The sequence below is a fragment of the Stegostoma tigrinum genome, chromosome 2, assembly GCF_030684315.1.
Source record: "Stegostoma tigrinum isolate sSteTig4 chromosome 2, sSteTig4.hap1, whole genome shotgun sequence".
NCBI classification, from domain to species: domain Eukaryota; kingdom Metazoa; phylum Chordata; class Chondrichthyes; order Orectolobiformes; family Stegostomatidae; genus Stegostoma; species Stegostoma tigrinum.
In genome coordinates, this window is record NC_081355.1 from 363928 (window position 1) to 378603 (window position 14676).

At 43.1% G+C, this 14676-nt stretch overlaps 1 protein-coding gene across 11 annotated transcripts in view; it reads right to left on the minus strand.

The window, feature by feature from the left end:
- LOC125467601 (cadherin-18-like) overlaps window positions 1-14676 on the minus strand; it is a 588086-nt gene that overhangs the window by 363696 nt on the left and 209714 nt on the right. For 9 of the 11 annotated variants that reach the window (XM_059651792.1, XM_059651801.1, XM_059651806.1 and 6 more), the window contains one exon: window positions 10205-10348. The exons of the other annotated variants lie outside the window; for them this stretch is intronic. The gene's annotated coding sequence lies outside the window, so the exon portion shown is untranslated. The remainder of the gene's footprint in view (window positions 1-10204; window positions 10349-14676) is intronic. 11 annotated transcript variants of the gene reach the window in all.

Genomic DNA, 14676 nt, shown 5'->3' on the forward strand with positions numbered 1-14676 from the left:
GTACACTCCCCTCTCCCAATGGACAGCCATTCAGGTAGTAATCTGCCTTCTTGTTTTTGCTTCCAAAGTGAATAACCTCACATTTATCCATATTATACTGCATCTACTATTTGATTTGCCCTCTCACCCAACCTGTTGAGATTATACAGAAGGATCTCTGCATTCTCTTCCCAGTTCACTCACCCACCTAACTTGGCATATCTGCAAACTTTGAGATTTTTTTTGTTCTCTCAGCTAAATCATTAATAAAAATTGTGAATAGCTGGGGTTCCAGCACCGATTCCTGTGGTGCGCCACTAGTTACTGCTGGTTAATTTGAAAAGATACCATTACTTCCTGCTGTTTGTTTCCTCCCTGCCAACCAGTTTCCTATCCATCTCAATACACTTCCCCCAATCCCACGTGCTTTAACCTTGCGCAATAATCTCTGATGCGGTACTTTGTCAAACACTTTCTGAAAGTCCTAATATACTACATCGACTGGCTCCCCCTAGTCAACTCTACCAGTTACATCTTCACAGAATTCCAACAGATTTTTCCTTTTCAACCTCCCCTCATCACTGTCAACTTAACCTCGCCACTGTCAACCTACCCTTACCATTGTCAACCTCCCCTCGCCACTGTCAACCTCCCCTCGCCACTGTCAACTTCCCCTTACCACTGTCAACCTCCCCTCATCACTGTCAACTTAACCTCACCACTGTCAACCTACCATTACCATAGTCAACCTCCCCTCACCACTGTCAACCTCCCCTCGCCACTGTCAACCTCCCCTCGCCATTGTCAACCTCCCCATTGTCAACCTCCCCTCGCCACTGTCAACCTCCCCTCACCACTGTCAACGAACCCTCACCACTGTCAACTTCCCCTCGTCATAGTCAACTTAACCTCGCCACTGTCAACCTCCCCTCGCCATTGTCAACCTCCCCTCGCCACTGTCAACCTCCCCTCGCCACTATCAACCTCCCCTCGCCATTGTCAACCTCCCCTCGTCACTGTCAACCTCCCCTCACCACTGTCAACGAACCCTCACCACTGTCAACCTCCCCTCACCATAGTCAACTTAACCTCGCCACTGTCAACCTACTCTCGCCACTGTCAACCTCCCCTCGCCACTGTCAACCTCCCCTCGCCACTGTCAACCTACCCTCACCACTGTAACCTACATCCACACAGGTTTTCAAAGTCTTCCTTCAGAAGATGTCATCAACTTAGTCTTTGTACATCAACAACTCAGACACATCAACAATGGAAATCTGCAATGTGACCCACAGAGTAATAATGGAGTTCTGCGTTTTCTGTTACTCTGTGTTTACTTCCTAATAGCTTCAATGTTAATGAAGAGGTTTCGTCAGGAGATGGGGATTCTCTCAGCTCTCCAAGCTACTTTGCGCTTTCCAGACAGGGACCTGGATGGTATTTGCCATTTTTGATGTGGACAGGTGCCTTGGCTGTAGCTGGCTTTAATCTCATGGGTACTGTGGATGTACAGGTAATGGAAGGAAACTTTCTACAGGTGTCGTATCTCCAGATGCGGTTTTCATTATAACTGCTCTCATCACATGGCTGGCTTTGAGATTAATTCACATGACACCAGGTCATAGTCCAACAGGTTGATTTGGAATCACTTTTCTGGAGCACTGCTCCTTTACTTGATGTAGGAGTAGCACTCTGAAAGCTTATGATTTCAAAAACACCTGTTGGGCAATAACCTGGTGATGTGTAACTTTTGACTTTGTCCACTCTAGTCCAACACCAGCACCTTCACATCATGCCTTTGAGATTGCATAACTTGAAACAAACAATTTATACAAATGAATGTCTTTATCTTTCTCATTACTACTGTTCGCCTCAGGCTGTGTGAGGATCCCAGCAATGTTGTGGTGAAGGCTTTATAATGGCACTTCTAACATAAAATACATTGAGTCTTTTGCAAATTGGTTACCAGTAAATCAGGATCACATGGCCCCAATAGGCACAAGCTCTGCTACTGCAGCAATGCTATGGAAACCCATTCATTCCTAATGTGGTTGTTGTTGCAATTAGACTCACTCTTCTAGTCCATGCCCTGTTGCTATTCATGCTGCGAGGCCCTTGACAGTGCCCACATCAGAAGGTGGCTGGCGGCATTCTCCACACACCTTGCTGAATGGTCCTCTCAGTGGTGATCTCAACTCTGTACAGATGGAGGTCCTGGAAGTGGTTTCTTAATTGGCTGCCTTTGAGAAGGTCACACCTATCCAATAACCCACCACTTCAAGGTTCTGACACAGAACTGGGGCTGACGTTGGATACATAATGGGATAATTCAATCCTTACAGAACAGCATGCAAACCTACTAATTCATGTGATGAGCCAACGTTTATTGCCTGTCACTAGTTGGCCTTGAGAAGATGGTGATGAACTGTCTACACAGACCGCTGTAGTCCATATGATGTGGGTTGCCCCGAAATTCTGTTAGGAATGAAATTCTATAATCTTGACCCAGTGACACTACGGAAATTGCAACATACTCCAAGTCAGGTTGGTGAGTGACTTGGAGCAGAACTTGCAAGGGACTGATGTTCCCATGTATCTGCTGCTCTAGTCTTTCTAGATGGAAGTGGTCGCGGATTTGGAAGGTGTTGTCTAAGAATCTTTGGTGAATTTCTGTAGTGAATCTTGTAGGTAGTGCAGACTGTTGCTATTTGGTGTCAATGGATATTTATGGATGTGGTACCACTTAAGTGGGCTGCTTTTCCTGGTTGGTGGCAAGTGTCTTCCGTGTTGCTGGAGCTGAGCCTATCCAGGCAAACAGGGACTATTCCATCGAATGTCAAGGGGGCATAGTTAAATTCTCTTGGTGGAGATAGTCAATGTCTGGCATTTACGTGGTGTGAACGTTGCTTTCTATTTGTCAGCCCAAAGCTGAATACTGTCCAGATCTTGTTGCTTCAGTATCTGAGAACATCACGTAATCATTAGTGAACATCTCCACTTCTGACCTTATGATGGAGGAAGGTCACTGATGAAGCAGGTGAAGATAGTTGGGCCTAGGAAACTTCCTTAGATGTTAAACTTGATGTTAAAAATTCAATAACTGATTCTGGAAACAGAAAACTAGAGAAAGATGCTTCATAGAATCTCACCCCATTAATACAAATCACTATTTTTAGAACTTCTTAATTTATATTTAAGTGTATAACATCTTGAAGTATTCAAATTGATTTTCAACATATGACATGTAAAGCTTTGAGGAGTCTGACGTGTTTTCTAAAAGTATGACTGCTCAATGTTTGATTTTGACAGCTAATATGATAATTACTCGTTCACAAGAAAAGAGAGGAGAAAAAGAGATTGGAGGAGAAATCCAGCTCATGATATTAGCGCGAGCACACACTGCCTCACGGATCACATGTTTGCTTCCAATAGCAGCGACAGAACTCTATGATGGAGAGGCCTGCGACACACCCTTCACATTCTGCTTATAGCCTAAAATGGATACCTTCCTTCTGGGCATTAAGGGATTCTCCAGACTGCCTGCGGTAGCCCCTGTGGGATCCCTCCAGGAGATTCTGTGTAACATTTTGTTGAGCAGGAATCCTGAGCAGAAATTGAAATCTATTACATCTATTGTACAATATCACATGCTTATCACTGAATGCTTGTTAAATAAAAACCTTAAATAACCACTTTTCTATTGTAAGTGATAAAAGTGTTGCTCTTGCAGTGAACCATAATTAAAACAAAATATAGATGAGGAAGAATTACAAAGCAATAGTAAAAGGAAAGCCCGTAAACTGCATTACAAAAAAAACTATTAGCATTTGGTAAACCCATCTTAATTGATTATGGATTGAATGTTGGTTAAGCACCATCCTTCCTCCTGTTTTCTGTTAATTGCTCCTCTTATCTACTGCTGTTGGAGTAGCCATTACTTTAATGGGGATAAATCTTCCGCTTTTATTATTCACCTCAATTTGTTTAACAGAATATTTAAATCTAACATTTAACTTCTCATCTGGACATCAGACTAGCTGTATTTGCACTCATAGATTGAGAACAAGTTGTGAATGGGTTGTGGATGAGGTGACAAATCCTGGTTCCCCCTTCAACTGGAATACCATCCCAGTGTTGGGACAGCTGGACAGACTATAAAACACATATTGGGTTATGAGGATAATCTGCTAAAGTGGGGCTTTCAATTACTTTTTCATGGGAAGCGGGTGTTGCTGGCTGGATCAGCATTTATTGCCCATCTCAAATTACATCAGAGAAGGTGATGGTGAGCTGCCTTCTTGAACTGTTGCAGTCTATGTGCTGCAGATATACCTACAAAACTGTTAGGGATGGAGTTCCAGGAATTTTCCCCAGTTTCAGTGAAGGAAGGGTGATATATTTCCAAGTCAGGACAGTGGGTGGCTTAGAGGGCAACTTGCAGTGGGTGGTGTTCCCATATATCAACTGTATTTGACAGTAGCAGTTGTGGGTTTTCAAGGTGTTGCTTAAGGAGTCTTGGTGAAATTCTGCAGTGCACACTGTAGATGGTTTCCCTGCTGCTACTGAGTGTTGGTGGTGGAGGGAGTGGATGTTTGTGGATGTGGCACCAATTAAGCGGACAGCTTTGGTCTGGTTAGTGACAAAATCTCTTGAGTGTTGTTAGAGTTGAACCCATCTAGGCAAGTAGGGAATATTCCATCACACTCTGAACTTGTCTCTCGTAGATGGTGGACAGGCTTTGGGGAGTCAGGAGGTGACCTACTCCCTGCAGTACTTCTAGCCTCTGAGCTGTTCATGTAGCCACAGTATTTTTATGAGTCTATCTGAGTTTCTGGTCAATAATAACCATCAGGATATTTACGGGGTGGGGGGGTGGTTAATGATGGTAATGCTACTGGATGTCAAGTAGAAATGGCTAAATTTTCTTTTGTTGGCTACAGTCATTACCTGATGCTTCTGTGGTACAAGTATTGCTCGTCACTTAGTAGGAGTTGTTAGTGAGATCATAGTGATCTTCTCAGAATAGTGGGAAACTTTTCAGGGACCTTTAAAGTCTTGTTCAGATCTTAGTTCTTACAATCACTCACTGATAGTGGCTCAGTGTTTGTGAGATTGCTTAAAGTGAGTCTGCAGCTCAGTGTGTAAACTCTTACTTTCATTGAGAACTAAATTCCTTTTTTATTTTGATAATGCAACTCACTCATGTCTGCTGGTGATGCAAGATCTTGTGCTTGCTTTAACTTGAAGTGTGTTCATGTCCAGCTCTGACTGTGGTGCTGCTGAAAACGGGAGGAGAAGATGCTGCTTCACCAACATTCAATCCATAGTCGATGAAGATGGATTTACCAAATGCTAATAGATTTTCTTTGAAGTGGTGTCTGCAGACAGGGCTGCAGATTCTAAAGCCATGCTGTGATAAGACAAAGGACAATTGATGAAAATCCTGAAGTCAGATCACTGTGACATGTTGGGGCTGTGAGAGTTGGCAAGGGGCAGGAGGTGCAAACACAGAATGTTTAAAAAGGTGAGGCAATGTACATTTAGAATCAGTTGTGAGGCTGGTGATTTGTTACAACACTGTATGAAAAGAAACAAGAATTTGGAAGAGACAGAGGTGTAAGCTGAACTTGAGGTTTTAAAGATTTCAACTCATTACTCCACCTGAAGGGTTATCTGGCCATTTGGTATATTCAAGGCCAGGTGCATGTATGTAGCTGCGAACTGGAGCCAGAGAAGTTGCCTTTGGTTTTGCTGATATTATGCTCCAGCATACTTTTCAATTTTAAACTTTGACAATTAGTCATTCTTTGGAAGGGATTGTGTTAAATGTTGGCACAATTTCCTCCTTATTTCTTCCTCTTTCATTCATTTTTATAACATTTGGTATTAGAATGACATCAGACAAGGGATTTTTCAGCTCCAGCAGGAACTCTCCGATCATAGAGGTAACAACAAGTCTCTGAACATGCGGTTCCTTAAGCAAAGTTTACTTTGAAAGCAAGCAGAATCTAACATCAGTACTGAAGCTTGATAAACCCTTTGAAGATCATTTCGAACACTGGAGGGCTCATGTTGGCCTGGATTGCAGCTGATACATAATGTCCCTGACACATTATGCTGCACACCCGATTGTTCTCAAATGCCCAATGCAAGTTTTCCAAACAAAGCTCTTTGTTACAAGAATGTTGTGGTTGGTATTTTTCACGCATTTTTAATATTGATACATATCATCAAAAAAGCCAAAATAAGCCGCAAAAATACATCATATCAGTCTATGTCAGGAGAGGTTAAGAAAAGATGAGAGATGGTCCATCCCCTATTCCCAATTCCTCCGCCTCCGCCGCATCTGCTCCCACGATAAGACCTTCCACTCCCGCACATCCCAGATGTCCAAGTTCTTCAAGGACCGCAATTTTCCCCCCACAGTGATCGAGAACGCCCTTGACCGCGTCTCCCGCATTTCCCGCAACACATCCCTCACACCCCGCCCCCGCCACAACCGCCCAAAGAGGATCCCCCTCGTTCTCACACACCACCCCACCAACCTCCGGATACAACGCATCATCCTCCGACACTTCCGCCATCTACAATCCGACCCCACCACCCAAGACATTTTTCCATCCCCACCCCTGTCTGCTTTCCGGAGAGACCACTCTCTCTGTGACTCCCTTGTTCGCTCCACACTGCCCTCCAACCCCACCACACCTGGCACCTTCCCCTGCAACCGCAGGAAATGCTACACTTGCCCCCACACCTCCTCCCTCACCCCTATCCCAGGCCCCATGATGACATTCCACATTAAGCAGAGGTTCACCTGCACATCTGCCATTGTGGTATACTGCATCCAGTGTACCCGGTGTGGCTTCCTCTACATTGGGGAAACCAAGCGGAGGCTTGGAGACCGCTTTGCAGAACACCTCCGCTCAGTTCGCAATAAACAACTGCACCTCTCAGTCGCAAACCATTTCCACTCCCCCTCCCATTCTTTAGATGACATGTCCATCATGGGCCTCCTGCAGTGCCACAATGATGACACCCGTAGGTTGCAGGAACAGCAACTCATATTCCGCCTGGGAACCCTGCAGCCTAATGGTATCAATGTGGACTTCACCAGTTTCAAAATCTCCCCTTCCCCCACCGCACCACACAACCAGCCCAGCTCTTCCCCTCCACCCACTGCATCCCAAAACCAGTCCAACCTGTCTCTGCCTCCCTAACCGGTTCTTCCTCTCACCCATCCCTTCCTCCCACCCCAAGCCGCACCCCCAGCTACCTACTAACCTCATCCCACCTCCATGACCTGTCTGTCTTCCCTGGACTGACCTATCCCCTCCCTACCTCCTCACTTATACTCTCCTCTCTACCTATCTTCTTTACTCTCCATCTTCGGTCCGCCTCCCCCTCTCTCCCTATTTATTCCAGTTCCCTCTCCCCATCCCCCTCTCTGATGAAGGGTCTAGGCCCGAAACGTCAGCTTTTGTGCTCCTGAGATGCTGCTTGGCCTGCTGTGTTCATCCAGCCTCACATTTTATTATCTTATTTCAGCAGGAATGCTTTTTATGCCTCAGGTTCTGGCAGCTTATTTCTACCAATTGCCTTAAAATACATCAACGGAAATTTATACAACCTGCTGAGAGGGAGAAACTTTACCCTAAGCCTCTGACTGAAAACCAGTGGCATTGCATGGGCACTGAGTTTGTACCTGCCCCAAATACCACTGGTTAGCCTGAATGGAGAAGAAGATGAGAGAGGAAATGCTCAAGCGGTTTCCCTAAATAGCCACCAGGCACCTTGGACAATCAACTGAGGAAAATTAATTGGACCACCTACTCTCGGCCCCACCCAAACCCCATCATCCCCTCCACCTGGGAAGGAGCTCCCACCTCACTGAGTGACTGGCCAATCAGTTCGAGACTTAGCCCTCTGCCCAGGCAACTGTGGGAAAGTTAGGAGCAGGTTGGAAAGTTAAAGTAGATACAAAGAACGAAGAACAGTACGAATTGACTATGCTCCAGTCCTTTGGTACCTCTCCTGTGATTCAAGCAGGTACAAAGATTTTGTACACGGCCTCACAAATTTCCTCATCCTTCTCCCTCAGCATTCTGGGATAAATCCCACCTGGTCTTGGAGACTTGACAACCTTAATGTCTTTATCCTCCATTTTTTATATTGACATATCCCAAAATATCAACATATCCCTCCCAAAACTCACCATCCAATATGTCCTCCTCCTTTGTGAATACTAAAGCAAAGTACTTGTTAAGGACTCACCGACTCCCTCCAGTTCCACACATAATTTCCGTCTTTTGTCATTAAGTTGGCCTTCTCTCTCCCTAGCTAGCCTCTTGCTCCTTATACACATATAAATTGACTTGGGATATTGCTTAATCCTGTTTACCATAGGCAATTCTTGCCCCATTTTAGCCCCCCTAATTCCTTGTGAGTTTCTTGCGTGATTGTATTTACTCAGGGTTTTATGTGTCTACATTGTCTTATGTCTCCTTTTCCTTTTTTGACGAAGTTCACAATTTCTCTTCTCATCAATGGTCCCTGAACCTTAACATTCTTACCCTTCATTCATACTGGTCCCTGAACTCTAATCAACTGGCCTTTAAAAGATTCCCACATGTCAGATTTTGACCCTCAAATAGCTGTGCCCCGATCCTGTCTAATGATATTTGGCCTTCTCCCAATTTAGTACTTTCATCTGAGGACTACTCTTATCCTTACCCAGAATTAACTTAAAACCTACAGAACAATGGTGACTGTTACAGAAATGCTCCCCCAGCTCATTCCCCAATGACAGTTCTAGTATGGACTCTTCCTGAGTTTGACTATTTACAATTTGTTTCAGAAAACATTCTGGATACACCAACAATTTCGCCCTCCCACCCCCTCCAACCCCTTAGCCCGAAGCAGTTCCAGTCAACATAGTGAAGTTAAAGTCACCCAACAACCCTGTTGTTTTCACATGTTTCTGTAATGTTCCACATACCTATTGTTTTATCACCATTTGGCTGTTGGGAGGCCCGTAGTACAATCTCATCAAAGTGAATGCACCCTTCCGATTCCTGAAGTCTACCAATATGGCCTCCCTGGATGACCCCTACAGGTTGTCTTCCCTCAATACAGCTGTGATATTCTCCCTGATCAGTAATGCAACTTCCCTAGCTCTTTTACATCCTTCTCTAACTCACCTGAAACATCAAAATTCCAGAAACTTAAGCTGCCAATGTTGTCCTTCTCTCAAACAAGTTTCTAGACAGCCATCAAAAATTTCCTGGACCTCCTTCAGCAAGCCCATCAAAACGAGATTCTGCCCTTCTGCACAAGCACTGCCCAACCGATTCTATCAATTTCCAGACTAATAGGATGGGTTTATATTGTTATGATTAAATGGTTAGAGAAAAAAAACAGTACTTCACTTGATCCCTTGGAGAGTTGAGGTGAAAATTGCCCAAAACAGCATAAAAACCAGCTTCCAATCTAAATGAATAACACACACTTACCCAATTTCTTAAAATTAATTCTGAGAAAACATAATATAATCATCTACAAATTCTGCATCTTTGCATTGACCCATGGGTTTTCCAATTAAAAGAAGCTTTAATGTCTTTCCGTTCTACTTGTATTTGTAGTTGACGTGGTGTCTGGCACCTTGTACAGATAGCTGATTTTTATATTTCCGATGTGCCCAAAGATCCCTGAATTATTCCTGTCTATGAGACAGCTCCTGGGTTGAGGATAAGGTTCCTGAATTCTCAGGCGAGGTCGATTTTCTGCTCTGATTTATGGCTCAGGAGTCTATTAGATATTATTACCATTCACCAGGAAGAGATTGAGTGATTGTAAATAAGTGCCCAACCACAGAATGTCCTACACTCTCTGTTGGAGTAACCTGATGGCTGTAGAAAGCTGTAGTTGTGGCATCAATAGGCACAGTTCTGCTTTTTTTTGGATGAATCTGAAATAAGGTTCAGCACAGAACTACACTAATCTTGACAACAGTTGATTAAACACTTCAGAAAATGACCTTTTTTTCTCATGTAACTTCCTTCACTAAAATATCAGGCAGCCATTTTTCACTCTGTGCAAATATAACAAGGAAACACACAATGAAGACTCACTTTTCAATTAAACAATAGGCAATTGTCATACTTCTCAATTTATTGATAATTGTGAAAAAACACAGGTCACACAGAAGATGGAAAAGTAAATGACTCACAATCCTGGAGAAGGTGTCAGAGAAACTCCTCAAGCAGAGAAAGGTCTGAAAGTGTTAATTTTGGTCAATTTGTGATCTCTTCCAGCAGAAAGCATCTTCAGATTATACCTGTTCGTCATGCATCAGGCGTTCATATCCGAAAGCCTAAAGGATGAGAAAGTTGAAATTTTAGATTTTCATTCTCTCATCCTGCCATCAACAAAGATTTCTTCAAATAATAGAGAACTGGTAAAGGTGAAATGTGCCATTGATACAGTGGGCACAAAACCTTGCAGATTTATAAAACCAGTTTGGTCATTTAAGAAGCAGCCAGAGCAAAACCCAGTTTGACACGTCCATATTGGGTTCCACAGGGAGGTGTTGAGAATAGTGTGGCCCTCTGCAAGGGAGGATTGAACTGTGTGAGCAGCTCAGAAGCTGCTGCCTCCTTCAGGGTGCAAATGCAGAGGGAGGCCCTGAAAAGATTACAGCCTGTGCATGAAATACCTGTTCAGCACCTCATGGAAAGTAAGGACATTAAGAAGACTTTCTTATTGTTCTGCAATACAGTACTTGGGTTTCAACTGACATGATTGAGCATGTTTCTTGAATGTAACACAGATATAAAGCTTTCTCATATGACATTGAAAATGACTGCTTGTGCTTTTGATGAGACACCTTGCCTGAGAATCAAACCTCTTGTGTACTTTGTAAACCACAGTGCAACAAGAAGAAAACTCAAATAAAAATAATTCTCCTGTCCTGAGTGCTATCTTTAATTCTTTCATTATCAGTTGATACAAGGTGAGATCAGGAAGTCAATTCAATGATTAATGTTCTCCCAGAAGAAGAGAACCATTCACTCACTTCTGAATCAAATCACAGCTAACACATGGAATAAGCTGTAAGTATGGAAAGATCACAGCCAGATGGTGATTATTAATAATTTATATCTGCTGACTAAGCTGTGAATCTGTTCATATTTTGAACTGGAAAGTGACTCAATCATTCCTTTCACGTGCTGTTCCAACTATAAAATATTTCCTCAAATACAATTAAAAAAGATCAGAAGATGTCAGTCCCAGTCGATAAAAACGTTACAAGACAAAGATTATGGAGCCCAGATCCAAATAAGATGCAAATTCCATGGAGATAAGCTGCTTCTCATAATCATTCCCCAAGTTAATGCGATCACAACTTGCAAAATCCAACATAAAGGACAGAGCTGGGATGAGGGAAAAAGAATTGCACTGATCCTGACCTCTTGCATTTTACACATTGTGACTGCTCCTCCAGAATGTGGGCATTGAGCAGGGATCCCCTGTTTTGTGTTCCAAATTAACCTTCCCAGAACATATCCTTTTCCTGGCAGAAAACTGCAGGCAAGTCAAATCTCTACGCTATCTTAAGTATCCGAATCTGTACCTTTTGCAGAAAATTCATGTTATTGAGACAAAACCTTGTGATGTAAAACTTTCAGCATAGAGCAGTTCACTAATTCCATCTACAGAATCAACATGCCAGAGAACGAGTAAGACCAATTCAGCTGGATGTTGCAGAGATTGTAGGAACTGCAGATGCTGGAGAATCCGAGATAACAAGGTGTAGACCTGGATGAATGCAGCAGGCCAAGCAGCCTCTCAGGAGCAGGAAAGCTGATGTTTCGGGGCCTAGACCCTTATTCCACATTGGAGAGTACTGCTGGACTGGCAACTACAGGTCACCCATACACTTCGACCTTACACTGGGTCAAAATCCACAGAATCAGTCAGATGTCAGACAACAAGTCAAGCTCAAAAACCTCAGCTATCTCTTCAGTTCTTGAATTGAAATATCCATAGTGTTGTTTTTTTTTTGTAAAATTATCAGTTTGGAGGGAGATCCAACACCTTCCTTGAAAGAGGATGGAATGAAACAACTGCAGCATCCACTTTAAAGTCGAGAATGGAGCTAGACAGGTGGAACAAAGAATCTTTCAAAGGAACTGGAACGGGCACACTGTTGTAGTACTACAAGTCATAATGAAGAAGAGAGTGTGTCCCGAAACGATTCCCAAATACAGCTTTGAAAAGGTCGACTTACAAAATTCCCACTTTAGAAAAGATAACCCTGAGATTTGCAAGTGCAAACTTCTTCCTGAGGTTTCAGGCCAATTGTGGTTATCAATCAGGAGCATTGATAATACTACGTTTTCACCACATTATCCCAGATCCAACGGTCCAGCTAAATGCATGGTTCACCCAGTTCAAAATCTAATCCTCAATCAAGACCAAGCAGGATCTATAGATTGTAATGTAGCAGTTGAGAGCAGCAGCTTTGACTGAAATTGTTCCATCACTGGAAATGTTGTCATTGTTTGGCAGACTGGACAGTTTACTGACTTGTATTGAAAATCCATTGTTTAACGCCCGAGAGCAGCTTGTAGAACAGCTAAAGAAGGTGGCTAATATGCATGATAGAAATGCAGGTGCAGAACTGCCAAAATTAAAAGTGGGATAATGGATTCACTTTCAGGAATCCACAAAAAATACATAACAACCAGCTGAGATGACATGCATGTGCTCAGAGCTGAAATCCTCTGAGATCTATATTTGTGACAGTGCAATCGTGAGATGGAACCAAGAAATACGGATCTGTCACAGTTTGCCTACGACTCCCCCATCCTGTTGCACTGCACACAAGATCCTGAACACAAACAGGAATGATACTGAACCTCACTGATACTGTGGGAAACCCAGAGCATCTCCAGACAAAATACTGAGCACAGGTTTACAGTGGGGGGGGAAAGATTTAAAAGGGACGTAAGGGGCCACTTTTTCACACAGAGTGCTGCATGTATAAAATGAACTGCCACAGGAACTGGTAGAGGCAGGTACAATTAAAAGGCATCTGTATGGATATATGAATGGGAAGGATTTATAGGGGTAAGGGCCAAATACTGGCAAATGAGACTAGGTTAGTTCAGGATGTCTGATTGGCATGGACGAATTGAGCCAAAGGATCTGCTTCCATGCTGGACAGTTCTCTGACTCTATAAATCTACAAGAACTGGGCATGTGAGCAAATTACCTAAACACTGTAGAGACTCACAGACTGACTTGTTATTGTAAGTAGCTAACATCATGTGGAGAGGAAAGGGTTGTTTGTGAGGTCCTTAAAAGAGTTTGCCATTAAGGACTCTGTGTTCTCTGTGTAATGCTGTGATTCTGCCTGGCTTATCACCTGCTTTAGGGATTGTAAGCTACACAAATGGAAATTAACTGGTTTGCTGCAATCCCTGCACATCATATATATATATTTTTTCTTTATAATTGCTTTAAATAAACTAATCCATAGAGTTAATCAGTCTCCAATGGGTAATTCCTTATGAGATCATAATCATTAACATGATCTTCTCTCTCCTGGTTGCTCCGAACCTCCCAACGGTTGTACAGCTGGCAAACAGAAATTTATTTAGGATTCCAGGGTTTTTATAAATGTTCATTTTTAGAGAAGTGATGCCTTGTCAGAGTTCCAAAACAGTGGGTGTGAATGTTATTCAGATTGAGGGGACAGGATTTGATGAATTAAATTTTCCAACCCCACACAGAGAATTGACAGAATAGCTGTTGTGAACCAGGAAGAAGGCAGTCATGCTAAAATCTTGTCCTCACATGGGGTACATTCACAGCTGATTTATTCTCATTTTCATCATCCTAAAACTGGGGAGTCAATAAATGCTGGAATATTTTGCATATTTCAGTTTTACATTTTGTTTCACAAATATATGCTCTGGTATTTCCTATATTCATGAGCCTGCTTGTATGCACTGTGACCAATGAGTTGCTAAATTTTCATTTGTGGAATTTTAATGGAGTTGACAAGTAGATTAATAACTTGACAAACTACAGTTTATAATTTGTTTTCAAATAGGAATCATTATAAGTACAATTTTTTTATGTGTTTCTTGCCAGTATTTGGTTTCAAAATGCTAATTTTTGAGGAACTGTAAATAACAGGAACAAGGTGCAAATTCTAGCAGCAAATCCTGGCAGTTCAGTTAGCCAGCTGCAGATTTGAAATGTTGGCTTTTGTTCTCTGAAATTGAAGGACATTTTGTCCAGACGCAACATGTTCCGACCGGCTCCACAGCTCAGTTCAGGGGCCAGACCAAGGCTACTCTTTCTGTCATAGGGAGTGAATTAGCAGTTTTACTGGAATGGTCTTCATCTTTGCTATTTCCATGCCCAACTTCCTGTAAGGATAGGGGGCAGTGCTCTGGTGCTGCCGGGTCATTCTGAGGGCTGGTCACGCTTGGGTCTTGACAGCTCCATTGGGAGAGAGGTGGGAATGGCTGAGGCAGATCAAGTGGCAGTGTGTGGGTAGGGCTGAGGCAGGGAAAAGTGCCGGGGGTGGTGGGGCTGGAGGGGAGTGTGGAGCGGATAATGGCGGCAGTGTTCAGAGGATGATGCGTTGGATCCAGAGGTTGGTGAGGACGCACCACACACCCTTCT